Source organism: Erithacus rubecula (assembly GCF_903797595.1).
Source record: "Erithacus rubecula genome assembly, chromosome: 11".
NCBI lineage: Eukaryota > Metazoa > Chordata > Aves > Passeriformes > Muscicapidae > Erithacus > Erithacus rubecula.
The window spans coordinates 24171013-24194608 of NC_136663.1; the positions used below are offsets into that span (position 1 = coordinate 24171013).

General features: G+C 38.6%; 2 protein-coding genes across 3 annotated transcripts in view; both read left to right on the forward strand.

Annotated features, from left to right (window-relative positions):
* MRPS22 (mitochondrial ribosomal protein S22) overlaps window positions 1-8339 on the forward strand; it is a 403791-nt gene extending 395452 nt beyond the window's left edge. Inside the window, exon 9 of the mRNA XM_079315420.1 lies at window positions 8327-8339. The gene's annotated coding sequence lies outside the window, so the exon portion shown is untranslated. The remainder of the gene's footprint in view (window positions 1-8326) is intronic.
* CLSTN2 (calsyntenin 2) overlaps window positions 1-23596 on the forward strand; it is a 318016-nt gene that overhangs the window by 202894 nt on the left and 91526 nt on the right. The window lies entirely within an intron of this gene.

Sequence of the window (23596 nt, forward strand, 5' to 3'; positions counted from 1 at the left end):
TAATTTTTTGTTGAATCATTAAGCATAAACTTGAATTTCAGTTCAACTACTTATGCTTAGATTTGCATTCTAGCTCCAATTGATATTTGTCTTAGTACAAAGCACACCCTAGGACAAGATTTTCAGTGGAGCTTGTGTCTTATGTAGAATCGTGCTCATTGGGGTGATTGGAAGGGAGCAGTGTCTGGAGCTGCTGCTCTGAGGAAATCCATAGTGCTATTTCAAACTGACCTGGCAGTGTCAGGGTCACCTGAATGTTGGAGTTCTGCTCACCTGGAGTACAGGTCGAGCCCTTATGTGCTCTGAGTCCCAACTTTTGCCTTTTTAAGGTGAGGGCAAGCTAAAAGAAATTAACAAGCACTAATATTAAAGTCATGTTTAATGAATAGATTCCTTCATATTCTGTTTTACCACAGTGAGCCCTGCTTCACTTGGTTAACTATGTATTAAGGTATTTATTTTAAGAACACTAAATAAAAAATGGCAAAGGCTTATTAGTGCTATAAACAGTGGTAGAGTTCAGAAGTCTGTCTGCAGTGTGCAGGAGTCCTGAGAGCAGTGCTGCTGCTGTGTGCTGGTGAGCTTCAGGAGCAGCAGTCTGGCTGCAAACAGATCCCAGGGTGCACAGGATGGGAGGCACATCTGTTCTGTGGGGAGAAGAGTATCACTTTAAACAGGAAGTGGCTTTTGTGAATTGCTTGAGCAAACAAGGAGGCTCAGTTTCTGATTCACAGAGGAAATTAAAAGTTGGTTCCTGTTTGCCCATCTGAGAGGAAGGTGATTTGGACAGAACATCTCTCCTGTGCTTTATTGGAGAGCCCTTTTCTACTTCCTGGAAACCAGTGTCATACATTTCCCACTGGAATATGCTGACATAGTAATGCTCATAAAGCACTCTAAAGTTCTGATCTTAGTAAGCATTTCTAATCACTTATGCTTTTTGGGTTTGTTTTTTTTATACTTATACTAAAAAAAAAAAAAATGAAGAGAAAAAATATGTATTTAAATTTTGTGGACTTACTAGGAACTTTGTGACTTACTGGGACAGGGAGCAGCTCCCCAAATCTGCATGTGTCTGTCCACCCAATGTCCTCTGTCAGTTTGTAATCTGAAGCTGAAGGTCATGTGTACCTGTTTCCAAAGCCTCCCACTGGGCAGCAGACCTGGCAAAAATAATTCAGAGGGTTTTTGCAAGATCACTGCTTCAGGGTATAGAGAATGTGTACTAATCTGTCAAAACATTTCTGCTTATATAATTGCCTTTTTGTTTTCCCCTCCTGAACTTGTCCCAGTAGAAAGTGTGTGCTTCAGTCCCCTCTTGATTTTTCTTTTTACAGAAACAAATGTCAGTGGGACACCATTTGCAATTCCCCTTGGTGGCAAAGACAACTTCTGGGCATCAGTCATTTTCTCACACATGGATTAACATGACATTGTGTTCCTGATGCATTTGCAATAGATTTTAATGTGTGGTGGCTCTTTGTGTTGAGGTGGTTGTCTCTTCACATTTGTGTCTTTAACCATGACCTCAGTGACAGCTCCTGCTGTGGTAAATACTGGATCACAGAATGGACACAGCTTCCAATTTCCTGCATTATGGATATTACCCTTGAAATTTCTAACAACTTCCAGATAAACAACGAATTAATTATTACACTGATGTATTCTCTGCTCTCGAGTATAACACATCCATTGAGTACTCCTCTGAACTTGAAAGGCAGCCAGAAGCTCTGTTTTCTGTCTCAGCTCATTAGTGACCTTGCTTGTTTACAGTTGCAGTTTAATTCCCCCAGAACTCATTTGGGGTGCAGCCTGCTGTTAGTGTCCCTGTACTTCCTGGAGTTTGAAGTGTGTGTCAGATGTGGCATTTAAGATTTAACACCACGATATATAAATAAAAATAAATAAATAAATAAATAAATGATATATAAATAAACAGAGTATATAGAGTATATTTCCTTAAGACAAATTGTTGGAAGTCTGCCTGTGCTACACTGAAAACAACTGGGAAAATGTTGATTTGGCTTATTAGAGGAAAATGTAATGTTTTAACGTCTGAGGGTACTGTGCATGCTACAGAGCCTCTCTCAGTATTTGAGATCTGTTAGAACAAGAGAGGATTACATCCTTTGGACCTCTGCAAATTGATGGGACCTGGATAACCTAGATAAGATGTTCACCTTTTAATTTGGCTGAAAGGGATGATTTAGTTTGCATTTCTAGCTCCAAATTTTAAATCAGTCTCTCCTTATTGATATAATACAGAAGAATAAAGCAAACATATTTTTAATGGACCACATCCATAAGCTGCTTACTGCTCCAAGCTACAGAGATAAGCAAACTGCAGGGAATGTCTGCAGGATGATACTACATGAGGAATAATCCAAGTACACCTCATTCTTCCATGCTGAGGGATGCAGTGTTGAAGCAATGCATGTCAATTTGGTTAAGTGTGGTGAATTCCACCTTTGTGCTAGGATGCTTAAGAAAAATTAGGCCTAACTTCTATTAGTGGCAAATATTTTATTTTATAAACTTGATAAATTAAGTGTACCTTGTTGTGAAAATGAAGTTCTCTGTAAGCAGAATGTATAAGCAGAGCAAAAAGATAGAGACCCTCATGGAAGCTGCTGAAGAACTTTTCCAACCTGTCAGTGAGTGCTCTCATACACGAGTATTCTCTTTTTATTGTAGTAATCACTTAGTGAACAAAATCCTTTTTGTTCACAGGATCACTTCTTTATGCGTTTTTCTCAACTTTGGTCTGTTTGCCACTAGTTATTTGTGATGCACAGGTTTGGGAAGAGATGGTATTCATCAGTTGGATTTTCTCAAAGTTCAAAACTGAAATGTACAAAGCAGCTCCTTAGAATTACAAAAAAGAAAAATCCCTTCTTTTTCCCTGCCATAAATGACAGACTTTAACATGGACTTTAAGGGTACACAATATTTTCTCTAGTAGTGCTAGGTTATTCTGTTGCCTTCAACTGTGGAAAGATGCCTTTTAGATAAAAGAAATAAAATAATAAACTGAGATACAGCAAATTATCTTCTGGAAGCCAAAACTCCCTTAATGATAACAGTGGTACCTAAAAAAGGTAAAAGCAAAATTTTTACCAAGAGGGTTTTTATACAAGTTGTGGAGCCTCTATGAGTCTTTATAATAAGTATTGCTTGGTGACTCCATGTATTAATATCAGCAAAATGACACCAAAAAAACCCCAAACCAAACCAATACCAAACCAAACAGTTTGTTACAGCATTGTGATAGTTTATCTCTGTGAAGTCTCAGAACGTGACAGAATAAATGGATTTCAGATAACTCATGAAGCCTGCAGCATCCCAGGACACTGGGCTGATTAGGTTGTGTGGAAGAACCCAAACTGACCAGAAAAAATGTTTGTGGTTCATTCCTTATAATGACTTTGTCATGTTTTGCCAGCCTGGCTTAACACCACGGCAGGGTGAATTTCAGTTCAGCTTGGGAAAGGTGTTAACTGTTTGCTTTGTCCTCAAGCAGAGAAGTCCCCAGTCCCTACTTGAATCACTCCAGAATTTGATGACATTTCAGGTAATATGAGAAGGGGGTGATGAAAGGCTGACTGAAGTATGTGGAGCACTCAGTTGTACAGCCCTCAGTGGCAGGATGCATAAACAACAGACAGAAAGTGTTTGGGAGAGTGAAATTCCCCAGAGGATTCTCTTTGGAATGTATTGCCTTATTCCAACTCTCTTAGGATTTGTGTTTTTTCTATCCAAATACATGTGCAAAATATCTGAAGCTCAGCTTCTTTTTTTGCTTCCTGTTCTTAGCATGTGCTGTAGAGCAGAGAGAGGGGCAGGCTGGGAAGCAGCAGCAGGGTGTGTTCCCTGACATCCCATTGTTCTGGGCTCCCTCAGAGTCACTTCTGCTGCCATCCCCTGTCCCAGGAAACCCTGGCACATCAGGCATGGATGCAGTGTGGAAAGTCCAGAAAGCAGAATAGGGAGTATTGCTGTCAGGGTACTTATAGTCTCTAATTCTAGTATGAATCATTAAATTTAGGGATTGCACAAAATGACAGAGGGGTAAAAAGTTGATAGGGGCTGTGTCTGCTCTTGGGTTGCATTAGTGTCTTCAGACAAACAGCCCTGGTCAGTAGGAAATAAAGGACAGACTAATGCTGGACACTTGTAAACACTGAGGGCTTCAGGGGAATTGCCTTTCTTTGCAATACCAAGTGTTGTCTAAACTCTGCTGCTGAGGCTGTCTCTGCCTAGAGAAGAGGGAAGAATTCTCCTCCTGACTCCCCTTTCGTTTTCAGGTGCAATAGCAATTAGAATTCTGGTGTGGCTGGAACAAACTCATTAATTTGTGTGTTCAGATGCCAGTTGGAGAGAGACATCCTTCCATCACTGAACCTCTTCATTCTCTGTGTCCTGTGCAGCTGAGGTCTCCTCTGGAAAATCCCTTTGTCAGCATTGTAGAGCATCTTCTGAGGAATGTTTTGTCATTCCTGCAACTCATTAAATGCTTTACTCTGCAGTAACCCCAGCCTGGTCCAGATACCCAAATTTGACCAATCTGTGTTTGTAATCCAGATACATTCTTTGAACTACTTATTAACAGAACCCCAAGTGTAGAAAATTTGCATACAAGTTCTGGTGTTCAGTCTCTATAGCTAAAGCATTCATCTAGCAGGATTTTCCTGCATGAATTAAGGTGGAAAAGGAAATCTGAAATATTTAATGAAGAATTTACACTTTGAAAAAAAAGCAAAATAAATATACTCATAGCCAAGTGAGCTGCTGTACACATTCTTGATACAAAAATTATGTCTAGTGTAGAGATGAAATATGCTTGAATTTCCCCAGTTTGTTGAAAATATCTGGACTTATTTAAGAACTTCTCTCAACTCTTGCTGCCTCTATCAGACCCTCTAATAGCCAGTCACCCTCTCTCTGCAAGGGGGAATTCTGGCAGTGTTAGCTCCAGGTACAGCCTGTGAATATTCTATACTCTTGAGTTCCTATGCCTGAAGGAATAGAAGTATTGTCTTGCCATTTTCAAACCTGTTGCTGCATGTCTTGTTATTTGTTTGTCTCATGGATATACTGCAAACTTGCTCTTATAAAGTAAACTGCTTTGTTTGTTTTTAATTGGATTTGTCTGACCTCTGCTGTGCCCAAAGGCTTGGAGGGCTTGGGATTCTTCCAATGTGATTTTTTAAATAAAAATCCTTCCGTCTATATTCAATTAACAGAGGTTGGCTAAGACAAACTCTTTTTTTCTTATTAATTGAAAATCTCTCATTTTGTTCAAGCATTTAAAAAATAGGTTCTGTTGTATTTGGTGTCATTTACAGTAAGTTTTTTCAGGCTGTAAAATATTCCTTTCTGTTCTCTCTATTGCTGATGCTTTTTCTTCCCCTTAATGTAAGATAAAAATTCCATTACTTTTCTCCATGCCTATAAAACTCATAATCTGCATAAACTTAGTTGTTTTTTTGCCATGTCACTAACAGCTCTTCCCCTTGTTTTGTTATGGATTGTTTTCAGTCAAAGAAATGTCCTTTCTAAAATGGTCCTGGATTAAACCAGGCTTCAGCCATGCTAAAATATAAAGAAAAGATGGTTTTTATTCCCAGGAGCTTTTCAGACCTGTGCTTCTACATTGCATGATATTAAAGACTGAAAGAAAATCTCCTTTGGAATTAAAGCTCATCTGTTACACTCACACTGCTGCCAGAGTTTCAAAATGCTTGAAAGATTATGAGGAAGCTCTAGCTGAGCGTGGCTCTGTTGGGCTATTTTCTGTAAGTAATCTTTGTGTCAAAGAAACAAGATACATTTTGAGTCTCTAAATTCTCTGTTATCCTCCTGGTTTCTTTTCCCCTGAAATGCTGCCACCTTCTGTTTTATGGTTTTGAGAGTGGGTGTGTGAATAAATTAGACAAAATCCCTCACTATCTCAGGGCATAACTGAAAAGCAAAAATCTAAATGAACACCTGCTCAAACACAGCCTAATTTTCTCCATTTGGATTCCATTCATCCAACTTGACATGATTGAAATGGAAAACCTTTTAGCACGTGGAAATTAAAAATATTGAGGTTGTCTTTTCTTTCTGCAGTATATAATGAATTAAGGGGTTGCATTTTGACAGCCTATTTCCAAAGCATACGTCTCTAGTCTGAATGAAAAGAAAAAAATATTACAAAAGTCACTGAAGGCTTTGTCTTTGGTATCAGGGATGAATGAGCAACATCTGCCTTTGAGGGAACACAGGTGGATGCTGTGAGGACCTTTCTGATGCAGCTGATAAAAAGGTTTAGCATTTATTTATTTATTTACTCATTCATTTTATTGCTACAAACTGTACCCTGGATGTTTTTTCTTTCCTAGTTGGAGGTTTGTTCCAACGTCCTCCCACTCTGCACCTTAAAGCCTTTGCAGTCCAGTCTCAGACAGTCTGAGCTTGCTTTATTTCACTTTTTTTTTACTTCCTTCTTTTTTTCCTAATCACATCGGCCTGGAGCAATAGTTCTGTGCTTCATGTCAAACCTCTGTTGTTTGTATTGCAGACTATGGTTTTATATTGTATTTTATCTGCCTTTCTCATGCACAAAAAAGTTGCTTTGTTGCTTTGACACCATTCAGCTTTACCTGTCAGGAATATGGATCAAGTGCTACTCAGATTAAATTTAGCACTTTCAGGAAGAGTTGTCCTCTCATATCTGCTGCCAGCAAAACATCTTGTGTTACAATCCCACCATCCTGTTTTTCAAGTATTGTTTTATTAGACATGAACACTTTTCAAGCAAGAAGGGCTGATTCATCAAGTGTTATCTCGAGCAAGTACTGCAGAAGGGAAGCCTGTAGTAAATAATCATACAGAAGAAAACTGTTCTCCAGTCAACAGGAATAAAGTTACAAATAACTGCTAATGTGAGTCCATAACTCAAGATCTCTCCCCCTCTTCTCTGTTCCAATACATTCTTACAGGGACATGGCATTTTGGATCCTGCTTCAGCACATAAATGTCTGAAGTACATCTCTGCTCACTATCACCTGCAGTCAATCACTATATTCTGCATGTTCACCCATTATTTAATTTAATTACCTTTTTAATGGTCTCTTTATGCAGAAAGAGGAAGTTACACTATCAAAGGAAAAACAAAAGTCTACTTGAACATAAGTAATTATCTAATGAAGAAAAAAGCATATCAAGCAGTAACAAAAGCAGTCCTAGACACTTGCATTTGGGAGATGCAGGAGAAAATAAACCAGATTTTGTGAAGGCTTCCTAGGCTTACACTTCATTTAGCTCTGGAGAACCATCCACAATAAATGACAGCAGCAACAATTGAGGAGGGAGCAAGCCAGTTTAGCATTGAGTAAATAAAGCAAACAAGTTCCTGATTTAAGTTGCTGAGAAACAAAGGGAACTATCAATTGTGCATCTGAAACACTGATCCGAGGCAGGATGGAATCTCTTACTTCCAGGACTCCTGTCAGCAGCAAATTCAAAGTCCAGCCCCTTCTCCATAATGCTTAATGTACTCACATTCCAGTTCCTTATCCAGCTCATAGTGGCATGGAGGAAAGCTCTTGTGAGCTTTGCAAGCCCTGTGCAGCATTAGAGGAGGAGCTGTAACCTTCTCCCAACAAATGTCTGAGTTACATCTTGCTTCTTCCAGGTCTAAGAACTGGGATATTTTGACAAACACCATTCTAAATGCTTGGGTCCATCTCCCTACAAATGCCCAGTGTCAAATAAAGCCTTTCATGTGCCTTCACTAACTGTGGCAGAATCTTTCTTTATTAACAGACTTATATTTTTATCTTGAGAAAGAATCAAAAGTATATCCAAAAAGTGATGAGCATAAAATCTTTCTGAATGGAAATTCTTTCTTTATGAGCCTGTGTAAAGTTCAGATGGTGAAGTGCAGTGACTGAGAGACAGAGGCATTTTGCTTTAACACACTCCAACAGACCCTGCTTGAAACCAGAGAGGGAAGGTACCATTCTCACAGCAGGAAACAGGATGTTCCAGGACAGATGAGTGAATGAAAGGGAGAGAAAGTCATGTACTGATAACTGACCTCAGGTGCCCTAATCTCAATAGGGTAACCAGTCAAAGCTTTGTTAGGAAAACAGTGGAGAGTCTGAAGGGATAAAATAAAAGAATCTAGCTGTGGTGCCATGAACATGCTGTGGTTATTTTCTGAAAAACCCAACTATCATTAAAGTTCTCTTCAGGGACTTACAATAGAGGTAAAAAGGGGATTTTTTTTTTTTTTTTTTTTTTTTTTCTGAAAGCAGTGGCAGAGAATCTAAAAGATGAGCTGTTTATAAACACAGCTCCTTTCAAATCCACCATGGCTTTAGATAGCATTTCACTGGTTTGGCCATGATTCCCCTGGTGCAGTATTTCCTGGAGGTGCAGCAGCTGGCAGGGGCTCAGGGATGGGGCAGGACCAGCCTGGACACAGGTTAGGCCCAGGGTGACAAACCATACACTTGTTTCCAAGGGCCTTTCCCTGATATCCCAAGTGGATGGTAGTGTAGGGCAGTGAAATAAGGAGGAGCCATGAGGCCAAAGCAGAGGGGAAGCAATCGCAGAAGAGAGGAGCAGTGCCCAGCTGGAGCTTTGGGACTCTGGGATGTTCCCCCACCTGCCCCCTCTGCAGGGGAATGCAGCACACAGACCAAGCACACTTCATCTGAGTGACACTGTCAGCCTGGGGGAGACAGCATTTGTGGCCCTTGGTTAAAAACAGAGTGAAAACACTCTAGATTGGTACTTTGAAACCTAAAACTCCACAGACAGACATTGCACATAAAATAAAGCCTGAACAAGACAAGTTATACAGACAAAAAGCTGTCAAAAGCTATTAGAATAAACAGATTCTTTTGCTATTCCAAGAGTTTTAAAGACCCAAGATCTCCAGGAAGGAGCAGATCTTCAGCACACAATTGCAGCACAGCATTAATTTCTACACCTGAGGATGAGAGCTGCATTCAGGGCTACTCAGAAGATGACAAATAAGGATTATAAAATAATACAAATAATTCTTCCCATTGTAGTGGTATTAACAGCTATATTTAAGACCAGGAAGACTGAAATGGATACAGTAGCTGGAAAGGGCTTTTGTTGTAAGTACTGACTGCTGGGGAGACAGACTTAAAGCTTAGTACCTGTTATGCTGCAAAATTGATCTTGCAAGGGTATAAGTTCTTCCATAAAAGTTGTATTTTCAGACTCTGATCAAAGTGTTTTACACAAGTTTTAGCTCATATATGTAAGTGATCCCATAGCTGTCATTTATTTGAAAACAGAATGAAAATAGTACTAGACTTTCTTCCTTTATAAATCTGTTTTTTAACATTGAAATGAAACAGAATCTTATCCTATTTCTCTACACAAAGGAACACTAACACAATTTCCAAGCATCAAAGATGATGTCCAGCTGTTCTCATGTGCTATTTAAAGTCAAACCACTTATCTCCTAGGTACAACTGATTAACTTAGTAAAAAAAGTTAAGGTTTGCAGTCTTGGATATCGTGCAATACTAGAACTAGGCCTGAAAAAAGGCAAGTTTTCCATGTAAATGAAAGGAATAGAATGTATTTAAAGAAAATGTATCAGATATGTAAATTCTCTGAAATAAGCAAATGAGCAGGAGATCAGTAGACTGATTAGGACACTCGCTTAGTGAATTAAATTGTGTTTTCTTACTTGCTTTTTCTAATAAAGGCTAAAATAGTAACTTGCATTCTGTGAATTTTGAGTTGTATAATTACGAGAAAATAATAATTGAATCTTTGAAAAAATTGTAGAACAAAGAACCTATGAGAAAAATTGTACAAATTCTTCAGTTACACAGAATGAAAATCTCTTTCTATTAGAATGATCCTGAATTACTTTTACTCTTGAATTCCAATTACTTCTGAATCTTTTTTTCCTCTTAAATGTCTAAGAAACACAGGGTGAACCACTCCAAAAGAATTCATGCTTACCAAAACTATGTGTTATGTTTATCAGTAATTCAAATGCTTCCATCAGTGTCAAAGGACCAATTAAGCCAACTTCAGACAGTTGAATTGACCCCCTCACACACTTCAGTGAAAGAAAAGGGAACATCCAAACCTCTGAGCAGGAGTTAAGAAGCAGAGTCCCCCAGGAGTGTGTGATGCCTTCATGCTGAGGGATACAGCTAATGGTCCAGGAGGGCAGTAATTCCTCTGTATTAACTTTGCAGATAACCTGATGGTAAATCTCTCCATGGATGAGGGGAGGTGAGTCCAGCACACTCAGGGAGTGCAGTTGGTAGCATCCAGGTCCTGGCTGATGGCTGCTTGTTGAGTAGGAGGCCACTCTGCACAGGAGTGAATAAACACACAGCCAGCTTCGAGCTGGAGAGGTGTAAGGGTTTTACTGCTACCCCTATTGCAGAGAGCAGCAATTACAGATAAGCAATCACCTCAGACACCCAAATATATCCAAATTGTCCCCAGAGCTGCTTGTGACTGAGGCTGAGAAATGAATGACAGCAAAGGCTGCTGAACGTGATGTGCACAGCACAGGACAAAGAGAATTATCTTCAGCAAAAGTAGGGATGCACCCAAGCTTAGCAGGTATCAATATAATCCTACATATAAATACACCAGCTCTTCACTGCATGCTGCTATAGCAATCAATAAAACTACTCTGGATGCACTTTTTCTTTCTTACTAGATGTTTATATGGACAAAAACTGGATTTTACTGTTCCATCACTACTGCCTTCATATTGTTTTTAAACATCCTCACTAGTGAGAAAAGAATGGATTTTTACAGATCAATTCACAAAGACCCTGAAATTCTTCAATTATTTAAACCATTAGAGAAGTGACTTTAAGCTGTAGTCCAAAAGGGAAACATTTATTTTATAAAGTCCATTTATGTGTACCCACTAAAAATTGTCTGATAACCAAAAAATTAATTGCTAAAAGGAGCAAGATAAAAGTGAAAAAACCAAAACTAACTAATTTTAATAACATTACAGTTTAGATTGAAATCCTCAGTATAAGGAAATTCATGGAGATGATTGACTTTGCTGGTTCAGATTATGTCATTGAATAAATTTACTGCTTTTTATTTTTTAGGATATTTTTACCTTTTGGTGCAGACAAGATAAACCTCACCTTAGGTTCTTTTTTCATTCTGATGCTTCAGGTCCCAGTTGGAAACCTGTGAGGTATTGATGCATGGCAATTTCTACCCACTGCCAAAAGTTCCCAAGGATGTGGAGCTCTTGGGTAGTGTGGAATTCAGAAATGTGGCCAATCAAAAAGCAAATCTGAGCAAACTCTGATTGTTGTTCTGACATGTCTCATTAGAGCACAGCATTTCTCACAGAATCTCCATAACAGCATGAAACACAACACTGCTGGGAATGCTCTCCCAGCTTCCTGCACAGGCTGGCTGTAAAACTCCTTGGATTTTTGGAACAAAACTCCCCTTCATCTTTTCCATGTGGATACCAGAAGATGAGAAGGATGACTGGCTACTTAGGACTGGAAATTAATTTTATGCCTTTTTTTCCCTGCAGCTATTTATTTTCCAGATTCTGCTCTAATAAAAAGCTACCTCAGAGACACCATGCATACTGTGAAGGCTCTAAAGGAGCTGAACAGAAAAGGATCAGGTGTGCAGAGCTGGCCAGCTCAGGGCTCCCATCCCAGGAAATCTTGGGCAGCTCTGGAGGGATCCAGTTAAGGAACTGCACAGCTTTCCTGCAGAAGAAGAGTCAGGCCAAACAAAGCTTGTTTCAGTATGCAGGCTATCCCAGATCCAAACTTCCTCTGGCAGCTCTTTGCTTTGTCTGCAAAAATCAGTTTCAAAAGTCAGATATTTCAGCTTTGTGTAGGCAGTTATGATATTATAGGTAATATGAATTTACACAACCTGCTTTATCATCAGGCTTTTGACTCCTACATATTAAAATTAAAACAAAACAAAACAAAACAAACAAACAAACAAACAAAAAACCCAGCAGATATAAATGTCTAATATAAAGTCTAATAAAGATCACATTAGGCAGATTTTAAGTAATCTGGTGAAAACTGAGCCCAAGATGCTATCTGATAGCAATTTGTACAATTTATTTATTCTGCCGATTACCCTGATTGGAATTGCATAGGATTTATTTTGCTTTCTACCATGAACTGGCCAGGGCAAGACGGACCAGAAGAGCAACTGCAGTCATTTGTTACAATTAGTTAATTGAGGCAAGAAAACTAAGGCTGGAGGTTTGGTTCAGGCTAAAACACAATGCTTCCTTCTCTTTCCTAAAGGGAGAGTCATAATTGTCAGTTAAATACAAGTTTAGGAGACAGCCGGCCATCCTTTTGGAAAGCACTGACAATAAAGCAAGTGAGTCCCAGGGGGAGCTGTGCACCAAGAGAGAAGGGCAGGTGCCTGGCCACGTGCCCTGCTTTGCCCCAGGGCATGAGGAGAACATTCTTCATCTCCTTGCCTGCCTGAGACCCATGTCTCCCATAAGCTTCCAAATGGAGATGAATTAGAGAGGTCCTAAGTCTGTGAGTTTGTGTTCCTGCAGTTTCAACTCTGTTCTTTCCTGGTCCAGTCAAAGTTCAGCAATTCTGTCCCTTCACCAAATCCTGTGACTTTCCTAACAGATTTTCGTGTGTTTGCAGGTATTTCCTACAGCTGTTTGTGTGTTTTCACTCCCCACCCATGGGCCAAAAGCAGCAATCTGCCCCTTGATTTAAGTCTAGTCCCAGCAGTGTAAGCCAGCAAATCATCCCATGGAGCTGCACCAATGAACTGCCCTGGGAGTAACCCTGGTGTGTTTTTACAGATCGGGTGAGATTCACCTGCACTGGAAAGGAGGCACAGGTGGTAACGGCACAGATGGACCCACCACATGGCAGGGCTTCTAATCCAGCAGACCAGCACTCTGGAGTTAGCTACTTCTGCTGCTGGCACTGAGTCTTTCTTCTCAAGAGCAGTATAAATAAAATGCACTAGAAGTGGCTGAAGGACATTTATCAAGTTCTTTATGAGCATGAGGGAAAGCTGCCTTGCTGCTGCCTCCTCATTTGCCAGTGTCATTTTTGGAAGTGGTGTGAAAGGGCCTTTGCAGCTCCCTGACTCAAAAGTGAATATATTAATATGGAGAGGCTCTCCCTGTGTGTGAGAAGCTGCATGTCTTGGAAAGACACTGACATTTCAATATAATAAATTGCTGGATCACATTTACAGAGTGTTTGGTGCTCTGTTTATGCTGACTGTGCATTACAGAAGGGTCTAAGCTTGCAGACCATGAGCCTAGCAAACAAATTCATGTTTAAGGGTAGACACAAGGGTAGACACCTCTTTGGTGGCTGAAAGCATGAAGGCTCTTCTCCATTTCCAAGCATTCTAGAAAGGAAAGGAGCAAGCCCATGTGTGCATAAAACATGTTCATGGCTGGCTCTGTGCCTTGTAGGGCAGAAGATTAAAAATGCACCAGCATCACTGTTTTACTGGAGATGGCACACAATTAAAGTTCAGAGAGAGCAGACCTGGGAGCTTCCAGCAGCCAGTTGATTTTCCTGCACCCTAAAATACTTGCATGCTGTCAAATACTATATGAAGTGACATAGCTTAGCAGCAAGGTGAAGGAAGTATTGAAATGTTATAACACCAGAGTAGAAACCTGTGTAATCTTTTATAGTAGTTTTCATGGTGTATGTTAATTATTTAGCAGAATGAGTTCCTGCATAACAGAAATCCTTAAATAAAGAGTTGACAAAAAAAGAAGGAGCACAGCAGTATCTTCAATAATATTCTCTTGCAAAATGTTTTCTAAGCATTTTTGATAGAAGAAAGTAAAAGTAGGCCCTGTGTTTGTCCTAGAGCATGTTTGAAAACCCCACATAACTGATATTTTAGCCTCTCTGCAGAGATCCAGGAGAGACAGTTGCCACATTGCTACAGACAATATCTTGTTCCATATACACAGATGTTCACCAGGTTCACAGAGCACTTTGAAATCCATCATTAGAGGGGGTCTCTGTTGTTTCTCAGTCTGATGTCTCATTTGTTTTACACATGCTTTTTCAGTGTCATTCCAAATGGCTTCTGACTCCCCAAAGCAGCATCTCCAATACCCCTCCTTCTGGAAAATGAATGTTCTCCTTCCTGAGAGAGCAGTAACAAAGAGACAGGAACATGCTTTCATCTGGATTTTTGATAACTCTTTTCTGTTGTGTCTGCCTTCATTTTCTTTCATTATGGTATTCATCAGAGCTCTGGGAAACCACTCAAAATGTTTCTTTGAGGTTTTTTCCCCCACAAAACTGTTTGCTATTTCACACAATTTTACTTCTCCTCAGATCCATTTTCTATAAGTTTTGAAAAAATTGCCTTCTTATTTTTTGTGTCAAAACCAGGAAAAAATGGTAAAATCAGATATTTTCCCTTGGTTTGGAATGAATAGATGTCAGTCTAATTCTACTTGAAAGCAACCATTCTACTGGTAACATTATAATTTAAACATATGAAACCCCATCAAATTTCTTAATAACATGAAGATCCTCTGTCAATCCTTTAAAATAGTAAATACTTTTTTGCCTCTTTAGGAAAATACATTTGTGTTTTAAGAGATGTTGAGTCACTCTGTGGTCCTACATTTTTCTTAGTTTCAGAATATCTAGTTCCACATATTTTGTATAAGAGATAAATTGCAGTACAACCTGGTATGGTCCAAGTCCAGGAAGGCACATTGCATATTTCCAACTAAAATGCCTTTCCAGGAGTTATGTTATTAAATAATGAACATGCACATAGCACACCTTGCTGCAGAGTGCTGCAGCATTTATTTTCTCTGAAACCCTTGTTCAGCTTTGCTTTATTTCCTTCCAGTTTCCTGTTAATTATTTTATTTCTACCCTGGTAGTGAGGTGAGTCTTGTCAACACACCTGGAAATTTGATTATCTTCTCCCAGTTTTCAGTGCCTGTAAAGTGTGTTAATATTCCTCTTCTAATTTGAGAGGTTTCCTCCTAGTGATGTGAAATGTCAGCCAGATGTACATGGAGGATGAATCCTGGCTTAAAAGTGACCACTTCAAGTATTTGCATATCAGGTGTTCCAATCTGAAGTTTTAATAGAGCTCACTGTCTGTTTATCTAGGCTAAACTTCCTCAGTTTGTCATTGAGGATGTTATGGAGACAATGTGGAAAACCTTCTTCAAGGCAAGATGAACAATGTCCTACTGCTCTCCTTTTGCTTGCACTTAGGGAATGAGAGAGGTGACCTGGCAGAGAAATCTCAGGTGCTTGTGTGACCTAGGAAATACCTCAGATCTTGAATATTGATTGTAATGTTCATCAATCCATCCTTTTTTTCCTTGAATGGATTGCATCTGGCTAATGAATGGTGGTGGTGCATGTTTGCTTATTGAAATTAGTTATTTTTCCTCATGTAATGTTGGTATTTTAAACCAAGGACTGATATTTAAAAGTCTGGCTTCAGTTAGCCCTAAATATTTTTTTAGTGTAACCACTGTGTGTACAGCCTGTGTGAATACTTGAGGCATTTTTAAAAAAATTTGAATAAGGGGGTTAAGAGAACCACATTCTGTTTATAATTTGAGTAAAATTGTTTTATCTTTAGTCTCACAGAGCAATCAGTATAGTATTATGAAATAATACCTTAAACTGAGCTGATGCCAAAAAAGCACATGGTCAGTTTGTATTTAACTTTTAGGTGTTACAGAGCTAATATATTCAGGACTCTTTGCATTGTTGAGGTTATTGATAATTATTTTATTGTTTCTTAATGAATTGTATAAAATAAATCAGATAATATTTGGTATTTTTTAGTGTCAAGTGATATCTGAAGTTTTTTGGCCAGCTGGAAAAAAGTTAGTGGGGAGTAATGTCTCAAACACAGGAAATGTTATAAGTTTATGAAATGTAAGTGTGTTGTAGTGTAAATTTTGCAATGGTCCTTAGAGTTGAAAGCTCAAAGAATCTCAAACATGCATCTCACAAGGACTTGGGACCAAACCCTTCCACATTTTAAATGGACAGGGATGTGTTGACTTTGGGAGGTCCCAGTAAATTCTGGGAGTAAATGGGGTGGAAATTTTTAAAAAGACTTTTGGCTTTAAGAAACTACACATGGAATCATCAGGGCCACCACACAGCCAGGGAAATGCATGAATAGGCAAGTGATGGAGAGGATGTGGATTGTTTTGGTTTGATTGGATTCTTTGTGAGGCAAGGAAAGGTAGTGTGTCCTTACCCTGTGAAAGATGGGCACTCCCCAGGCTGAGCAGGCAGTTTGCACCAAAGGGCACGGTGGGATGAGTTACCTAGGCTGATAAGAGGAACAGATCAGGAACACATCTTTGCTTCGTGATCTGTGATTAAGGGGGACAAGGACAGAAGAACAGCAGGGTAAAAAAAGCCTGTGAGATTCTCCTGGTAATGCAGGAGAGAGAAGGGAAAATGTTGTTCAGTATTGTCAGGGTGTCAAAGGTGAGGAGCAAAATTGGAGAAGTTGTCACAGAATTAACTGGTGTGAAAAATGAGAAGTACTTTTTAAACTGAGCAGTGTACTTCCATTTTGCTGGTTGAATTGAGAAGACTTACCCTTGATTCCCTCTATTACACACTGGGCAGCTGATACATTAATATTGGGTTCTCAGTACTAAAGGTTAGAAAAGGCAATGCAAGACCAAGTGGTTCTAATATGACTTCCTTTAGGAAGACACAACAGAAAAAATACATATATAAAGAACATAATATATCTGCTTTAAAATATTACTGAAGTTTCTCACTGAGGGAATGTTGAGTGACTGTCACAGTCACAATTAATTTGGCTATAGATAAAAGATTCAGTTCAAGTAGCCTGGTTTGATAAACTAGAACAATGATAGGATATATTCAAACCCAAACAGGAATTTCACCCAGTGAGTTCCATCTTCAGCTGCAGATGCCCACTGATTAGAGAGCTGGGCAATCCAAACTCCCAACCAATCATATGTGTATGCCCAGGAGCCCCAAACTCTCTGTTTAAGGGGAGTTCACAAGAATAAAATGCTTTTGTCACATGAATCAGAGTGTTGTGTCGCCTGTCTCTGACCTGCCACCAGTCAACACTACAGATGACTTAAAATTTAAAATCAAAATTATGTTAAGCTTTTAGCCTATGCTTGCCTTTACGGCTCCTGTTACTTACTTAGTCCCAAAATGACCCATGATTGACAGAAACTTGTGTGTCATTCTGCAGTTCAAAATTGCAAGTGCTGGAAATAGGGCTATTTGCACAGAGGAAGTGAATTGCCCATAATTTTGCAATTTCCTGCTTGGATTTTATGAGCTTTATCACAGATTGTGTCCCATATCTGTGCCTTGGCAGGTAGGAGTGTGAGGTTGGAATAAGTGGTTGCTAGGAGCTGATATTACAAAAGTGGTTGAAAAGACTTCTTATTCCATCATCACAACCCAACTGAGCTTTTTAATACTTCTGAGAAATCATCCTTGGTTCCTTTGTATATCAGATAAATCTTTGGCCTTTAGACAAGCCCTGCCTTTGCTTGCAGAATCACCATGATTAAATCTTGCTTTTACCTACGAGAGACAAAATGCACACAGATATATTTTTGCACCTACCTGCCAATGCTTTTATGTGGAGTCCACTGCTCTCTTCAATACTCTGTGTCTCTACAAACACGTACCATTAAAAAAAAAAAACAAAATACAGAGTCAGTCTTTAGGGTTGATTGGAGTTTGCAAAGCTAGAGGAACATGTTAAAGCCTTGTGTCTGGGTTATTTCATGCTTTGTTTCATTTTTAGTGATTCTATATTTCTTTGAATGTTTTTAATGTTCTACACATGAATAACAGGACAGTTCTTGCCAAGCAGTATAACTTGTGTCATAGAGGGTGCATTATTGTGAGTCCTGTGAGGAGCAGATGAGGGTGCTGGGGGGCTTTACCCTGGGTGCACGTAAGTAAAAGACTGGTTTGAGAACAGCAATATTTTCTTACTTAGGTTTCATCTGCCAATCTCATTTCACATGTGTGAATCCAAGTCACCTTGAACTACACTACCTGCCTGCTCTGAGTAGTGCTTTTCCTTCCTGGATTATATTTCAGTTTATTTTTTCCCAATCTAATTGACTGTACAGTTTACTGCTCTCCTCACCTGGCTCTGCTCCCCAAAGAAGGGCTGCAGGATAATCTCTTTGCCTTGAGACCTCCATTTATAAGGAAAAGCAGGGCAAAAAAATCTCACCATCCCTTCAACAAGAGGGAGAAAGAGAGAAGATAGATTTTACATTTGCTGGCTCATAAAATGATGCGACCATTCAATTGAAGTACCCAGTTTTTCTCTCATAGGGAAGAGAATTTAAGCACAATTTTTTCTGAAAGAAGGAGTTGTGTTCCACAGACACCAGCAGCAAATCTCAATTCATACCAAAACAATGAGGAAACTGTTTTCCAAAAAATCCCCTAAACTTTTCTATGTAAGCCTGAAAGCTGAAAGTCAATTTAGATTAGCTCGAGACATGGCACTAATGATTTTCTGCCTTCAGTTAGACATAGATTTGACCTTGGAATGTCCAGTGAGGTTACAAACCTAAGTCATAGTTGTTTGTGAAACAGACACAGATGAGTGTAAGAACAAAAGGCAATGCCCAACCAATATTTGCTTTTGCTTGGGTGGGTTGGTTATGGATGCGAAAACAGCCTTAAAAAGGCTTTTCCAGGCCCCTGAGGGTTATGTCAAAATGTGAAGACTTGGCGTTGGTTTAAAGAGTTATTTTTAGCCTGGCTCAGCTCACAATCTGTTTCAGAACACATTCCCATGAGGATTTGTCTGTGAACAACTGAGGAAGAGGCACAGTGAGAGTGAGCAGTGAGAATAAGGGCTGTGTTGGTGTCATCTCAGGGCATTCCCACCTCACCTGGGCACACCACAGGGGAATTCTGGCTCTTGAAATTTATTAGTCACAAACGAGATGGTGAAATGAGGGCTTGGCTTCAGCAATTTCACTGTGCTCTCAAATCTGATCAGATGTGCTGGAGCAAGAAATACAGTCCCATTAAAGAAATGCCAATAGATTTGCATATTGATTTAGATGCAGAAGGAAAGGCAAAAACCAATAAAGTAGTTCAGTCAGATAATCCTGCATACGTGGAACACGTTTGAGAGGTAAATAAATTATGTTATTGATAATTTTATGTTTTTTTCACATAGTGTTTTGTGAGTGTTTTACGGATCTTTTAGACTGGTTCAAAAGATTTCTTTCATCCTCTCTTTTAATTAGGTAAAAGAATGCCTGCTTTGGTTCTGTGCTGTAATAAAACCAAGGAAAACTTATGGGCAAGGGAAAATTGCTACTAATGCTGGTTTTTGCTTCCACATATAACTGACTGTATAATGAAAGAAAATAAAGATTATTCCTTATCTGCCCCTTTTTATCAATGAGAAAATAAGAACTAAAATCTGAACTCCATCTCCAAATAATTTTTATGTTTTTCTGATTTCCTGAACAAAACCATAATATTATTATGCTAGTAAATTGCCAGTTGCCCATGTACTACATATGTTTTTGAGTAGTAAACAGATAAATATTTCAGGAGGTTTTTGTGAAATTCGTATATCATAAATTTCAAAAAAATTATTTCAGTTTCTATTTGCAAATTTTAAAAGGCATTTACAGGAAAACTACTGGTCCAAAATGAGCATGTTGCTGGCATTAAATAATTTTTCCCATTTACTTTTCATGTTTAACCTCAACCAGCACCACAAAAGCCAATTAAAGTATTCGTGGTTTATTTCTGCAGATTTCACTTTGAGGAACTGGAGAGAAATGTAAATTATTACTCAAGAAATGTGTGTCAGGAGCTAATGAATTCCAGATGAAAAATATTTCCCCATAATATGATGCTGTATCTTAACATTTCTTTTCCAACAATAATACATATTTTATTTCTGGGCACTGGGCACTCTCTTTTTGTTCACTGATTTTCAGAGACCCCAGCAAGACTGGAAATAATCCTTCCCACAGAGTTTTATTCAAGACAAATGATCTCTTGATGATATATTTCAACATGAAGGGAATATATCAGATTTTTCAGGGTTTAAAAACAAATTATATTTCAAAATTATTCATTATGTAAGGCTACTTTAAAAAAAAACCTTTTCCCATAAGTAGCAGGCAGATATTTTCTGCCTTTACACCTAGAAGTTCTCAGGGACATCAGTTCCCTGCAGGAGCAGTGATGAACCAAGCCACCACGAGGCTGGCTTTTGGTTTTTTCTGGTCTGTGGGAGTCTGAATGAGGGGATTCTGATATATTCTATTAGAGAGCAGTGACTTAGTGTCAGTTTATAAAAGGTGAAGGGTGAAATCCAGACTCTGATAGACTCTAATTAAAATTTGTGGATGATTTCTATACTTTCAAGCTACTTTTTCACTGGTACAGCAGTTAGAGATGAATTATATTAATAAATGGATATTCCATCATTGAATAGTTAATTCACAAATGAAATATCTTTCTTTCTGGCATTTGAAGTTCATGTTGGAAAAGAAGCTGGCTTTATCTGTGGGCACCCAGCCATGTTATACTGCCCTTCACCATGCAAACACAAGTGGCTGGGGAAGTTGCATTAGGTTGGGTTTTTTATTTTTATTAGGTTGGTTTTTTTATTTTGCTGTTTCTTTTTACCCTTGGCCAACTGGATCCCCCAGCAAATTACTTTCTGTAGGAAATTGTCTCTGACCCTCCTGCTTTAGCCTGGGCAGGTCTGAGGGTCCAGGAGGGTTGAGACAGACCCTGTGTGCTCACACACATTTAAAACTGTGCAGTTTTAAATGAGTCCTGTTCACAGAGCTGCCACTCCAGGTGTCTGCTTGGTGGGTCGGAGAAATCACTGTTGGTCCTACATGCAATGGAATGAGATCCCTACATTTGCTTTTGCTTTTCCTCCTTCACAGGTGGGAGTGCCATGGCAGAAAGGGCTCGAGCTGCACCTTTGGAGACTCTGCCCACAGAGTGCCCAAGTGACTCTGTCCAAAATCCCACAGGGTCTTGGGCAGTATGAACTCTTACAGAGTGTCTCATACAAAAACCACTGAGAAGATTTTTCAGTGTTAGTAAAATGCAGTGATTTATTCCCAGGTGGCACCCACTAGGGCACAGCTGTGGTAGAACTGTAGAGTGATCAGCAAATCCAGTTGTTTGCAAATACTTTGATTTTCTGCACCATGATTTGGTTTGAAATGTCCACATACTGCTTAACCTTTTCCTACCTACTGGAAAACATCTCAAATCACTCTCCCTATACTTAAGCAGAGCCTGTCAAGTAAATGGATACATTAATGGCAACAAAAGCAGAGCCTGTTGATTACCAGGAGCATTAATTATTGCACTAATAATGACATTGCTTAAATTGTTTTAAAGGCATATTGGACATTGCAATTCATTAATTTCATTTGAGGCTTCAGCCATGTGTGCTAATTGAATTATATATATTTTGGCATAGCAGAATTCCCATTATGTTTCCATTCCATCTAGTTCTCATCTGTCTTTCCTGAAAAAAAATTAAATGCTGCCATTAAGGACAATTCTTTGAAGCTGAATATTAAAATATATATTACACTGTAGACTGAACTGCATAACTGCATGGTGATGGAAGAAGTATAAATTTTCCATGCTGTAATTTGAAATTGTGCATAGTTTTCTCCTAACGCACTGCATATTTCATGTCTTCTTTTTTTTTTTTTTTTTTTTTTTTTTCCCCATTGTGGGGGAATCTAATTAAATAATAGATTAAAAATACATTATTATTTCTCTTTTTTCTTTTCCTGCCTTTAATATTCATAACTTCCTCTTTGGAAATTTTACTTCATTTGTACAGTAATTTGTTTTAAAAATCCCCTTTAGGTTTGTAGTGTATGCTCTATATATATATATAAAGGAGGCCACTGACATTACAGAAATTTTGTGTTGTGTATTAAACCTGTAAATACATTTTCTCCTCAGTTAATGAACAGCACAATTAGGAAAAGAGGTTTAGAATGCATTTTAAGTTTCAGTAAGTGAAAACAAATCCTAATCTGAAAAGGTGCTTTTTCTCATCAAAGATTCTGTTTGACAATGAATTATTTACCGTCCCTATTTCCCATTTTATCAAAATACATCTTAAATAGCAAGAAGCATTTAAAAGTTAAACCTCATGCTGGACCAGGTTTCTGTCTTTCCAGCCAACATTCCAAGAGGGATCTAAGGATGCCTGGTCATTAGGAAGTACTGTAACTTTCACAGATGCTTTCTCTGACCAGAGATTTTCATAGCACAGCAGGTGAGACCAAGAGTTTTTGCTTTTAAAAAAGAAATAAATAAAAGCTTTTTTTTTGAAATAACACATATCCAACACCTTTAAAATGCAGTTGTGGTGACAGCAATTTGGGTAAAATTCACTGTTTCTCTTGTGGCTTCATTTAATTTCAAGTCATTGATGCTGTATTTTGCTTCCTATTCTGCAAGATATTGCTGACAGTTTTTTATGGGGAATTGGTATGGGTAAATGGATTCGAAATTGTTCACTAGGAAAACCTACAGAAAACCAGAAAATAAATATCTTTGTAAGCAGAAATCTATTCTGAAAAATGAATCCCGAGTAGCTGGACTGATGAGATGCATTTACTGCTACTTTAACTGTATTTAGAGGAAAGAATTGAATCATTATTTGAGGAAGATGATTCTGTTCTCTCTGAAGATAAACTGAAGAAAAACACTCAATATATTTCATGTTGCCTTGGGTAATATTGAAGAGAACATTAAATCCAAACTGGTTGGAAGCTGAAAGTTGGTTAGAAAGAAACCTTAAGAGGGGCGCTCTTTCCTGGAGAAGTCATTTGTATTTTTTCTTGGAAGATCTACACCTACATTCAGTCAAGAATTTCTGTATAGTCACAGAAAAAATGAGGTTTTCAGTGACATTCCTACCTTAGGACCTGTTTGGTGGCTGTTTGGAGATGAAAAGCTCAGAGTTTCCTATAAAGCAATTTTCATGAGTCATTAAAAGGCATTTTCACAATAATCCTTTGGGAAGGGGAAACCTTTCTGGGGTCAGCAGATCTCCAGTGCCCAGAGGGGGGAGGTTGGTCCAGGGCAGATATGTTGGTGCCCACCCAGCCTGTGAACTCCGTGGTGACCTGCTGGACATTATGCAAATTCATAGCAAGGATTAAAAAATATCTGAAATATTTTTAAGCCATGATAAGTATTAAAGAATAAAAGAGGAGGGTAAGGGAACAGCACGAAAAATGCTTTCTAAAAGAAAGTGTCATATCATTTATTTATCATTTTATTTAAAGTTATCTCCACAGTAGATTTAAATTGTGAATGTTATGCATGCTTTATTTTTTTTTTTTTTATTCTACATTCACATTTCCTTTACTTTTTTGGGGTTTTTTTTTGTTTGGTTGGTTTTGTTTTTTGTTTTTGGGTTATTTTGTTTGGCTTGGCTTTTTTTGGTTTTTTTTTGTTTTGTTTTTTTTTTTTTTTTTTTTTGGGAAGAAAAGAACAACCGGTGTTTT